General features: G+C 63.4%; 1 pseudogene; it reads left to right on the forward strand.

Moving 5' to 3' along the window:
- The first annotated feature begins 1905 nt into the window (after positions 1 to 1905).
- On the forward strand, positions 1906 to 2040 carry LOC149870094 (5.8S ribosomal RNA; annotated as a pseudogene).
- Positions 2041 to 2757: the final 717 nt, after the last annotated feature.

Below are 2757 nucleotides of genomic sequence, written 5' to 3' on the forward strand. Positions count from 1 at the left end.
GCCTGAATCGATCTTCCAGGAGTTTGTGGCCATTACTCCTAGTTTTCCACAAGGGTGCCCTGGTGAACAGTTGCTCACTGAGCTCTTGATGTACTCCCCTAGTGTAGTGGTAAGCTGCTACCAGGTTCCCCCTCAGCCTTTTTTTCCTCAGGTTGAAGAGTCCCAGATCCCTCAGCCTTTGCTCATATGGCTTGCCTTTTAAGACTCTGATCATATAGGTGGCTCTTCTTTGGACTCTCTCAAGCTTGTCCACGTCCTTGTTAAAGTGTGGTGCACAGAACTGGACGCAATACTTCAGCTGAGGTCTCACCAGTGCTGAGTAGAGTGGAAGAATCACCTCCTTGGTTTTGCTGGAGATGCATCAACCACCTGCGGCTTAATTTGACTCAACACAGGAAACCTCACCCGGCCCGGACATGGAAAGGATTGACAGATTGATAGCTCTTTCGCAATTCTGTGTGTGGCCGTTCTTAGTTGGTGGAGCCATTTGTCTGGTTAATTCCGATAACGAATGAGACTCTGGCATGCTAACTAGTTATGCGACCCCCGAGCGGTCGGCATCCAACTTCTTAGAGGGACAAGTGGCTTTCAGCCACCCGAGATTGAGCAATAACAGGTCTGTGATGCCCTTAGGTGTCCGGGGCTGCACGCGCGCTACACTGACTGGCTCAGTGTGTGTCTACCCTACGCTGACAGGTGCGGGTAACCCGTTGAACCCCATTCGTGATGGGGATCGGGGATTGCAATTATTCCCCATGAACGAGGAATTCCCAGTAAGTGCAAGTCATAAGCTCGTGTTGATTAAGTCCCTGCCCTTTGCACACACCGCCCATCGCTACTACGGATTGGATGGTTTAGTGAGGTCCTCGGATCGGCCCTGGTAAAGCGCCGAGAAGACAGTCGAACTTGACTATCTAGAGGAAGTAAAAGTCATAACAAAGTTTCCGTAGGTGAACCTGTGGAAGGATCATTAACGGGGTCAGCACGCGCGGTGCTGGCTCAGCAGGCGCGGGGCGGAGGGCTGTGCCCCCCCATCCCCGCCTCCGGCGGCCGCGCGTGCGCGCGCGTGCAAGCCGTGCGTCCGGGCCCCATGCGCAGACCAGCCCCGGGACCCCCCCGCTCAGCATGCAGGACGGGACTCCCCCCCTTCCCCGCTTCGCCAGGAGGGGGACCCAGGCACCGAGCGGGTCCCCGGGGCAGCCCCTGGCTCTCCCAGGCGGCCCCCTCCACCCCCGCTCCCCCTCCCCCTCAGGGAGGCCAGAAGCAGGGTCCCCGGAGGGGCTCCCGCTCGGCGCCGGGGGTTCTCTCTCGGCAGCTTCAGTCCACCACTTCTCCCCCCTCGTGGGGTTCACAGAGCCAACTGGAGGGTGCCGGGCTCAGCTCCACATCCTCCTCTGGTGCCTGTTTCTCGCCCGCCCGCCTGGCAGGGGGGCAAGGCAGCGTCCAGAAGGGGGGGTTGGGACCACCTGGAGTTCGGAACTGTTTCCCTCACCCCAAGTTTACCAGGTACCTAGCGCTCCATCCCCTCGCCTTGTCCTGCTCGGCGGGGCAGGCAGGGTGGTGCTGGGGCGGAGATTCAAAGACTCGTGTGTCTCGAGGGATCCGCGCAGGCAGCCACGGGGAGGTCTGCCGAGGGCACAGGCATGTATGCCACCTCGTCCCAGGGCAGAAGCCAAGGCGGGGGTAAGGGGGGGCCCCCGGGCCGGGCAGGAACGCCTCTCCCCCCAACGAGCCCCCCTCATGGAGGGAGGGGCACGGTGTGGCGGGGGAGGAAGGCCGGCTCGGGGGGGACCCCTGTCCCAACCTCGTGCGGACCCAGGAGCCCCCCCTCGCCCCCGGCTTGGCTTCTGCCTTGGGGCTAGGTGGCATACCACAGAAAGAGGCCTGTGAAAACACAAACCTGACAACTCTTAGTGGTGGATCACTCGGCTCGTGCGTTGATGAAGAACGCAGCTAGCTGCAAGAATTAATGTGAATTGCAGGACACATTGATCATCGACACTTGGAACGCACTTGCGGCCCCGACCTGTCTGAGCATCACTTGATGATCAATCGCTCACGCGGTGCATGTGGGGCCGGTGGCACTGGCTGTCCGGTCCCCGCCGCCGCCGGGCGCAGCTGGGGTGCCTCGCAGGTGACCCAGGGGTCCCTCGGGCCCGCTGCCGCTTGCCTTCTCAGGGAAGGGAAGCAGGGTGGCCTGAGTCCCCCCAAACGCCTTCGTCCCTCTAAGGTCAGACACGATGCCCCAGAGCACTCACTTCGGGGAGCTCTTCCCGCTCGTGGAGGACCGTCACGGCAGTCCGACCCGCGCTTTGGCTGGGTCAGCCGCGGCGCCCACTCCCAGGGTACCATGGGAAGCCGGGCCTGCCCCGTGCAGCTGTCCGTGGCAACACAGGTTGCCCATGGGGGCCTCGGGCCCGCGCTCCTACCCCCCCTGGAACGATGCGTGCCCACGGGTGCGCGGGGGCCTCGGCGAGGGGTGCGGCAAGGAAGGGAGCACAAGGCAGGGAAGGGGAAGGGCCGGACGCTTGGCCACCGGGCAGACGAGTGTGGCGGGCAGGCGGTGGGCGGGCGCGGGCGGCCGGGGCCTTTGGGCTCCGGGCACCTGGCGCTGTCCACCTCTGCCTCTGCCCATCTGGCGACCAGGGCCGCCCGCGCCCCTGCCCCATGCCCTGCCACCTCTGCTGGGCCCCTGCCACCCCACGCGCCCCGGACCAAAGGCACTGTACACAGCTGCTCCTCCCTCAGGGCCATTCT

The sequence above is a fragment of the Crocodylus siamensis genome, chromosome 2 (assembly GCF_052110815.1).
Source record: "Crocodylus siamensis isolate JL-2025a chromosome 2, ASM5211081v1, whole genome shotgun sequence".
Taxonomy (NCBI): domain Eukaryota; kingdom Metazoa; phylum Chordata; order Crocodylia; family Crocodylidae; genus Crocodylus; species Crocodylus siamensis.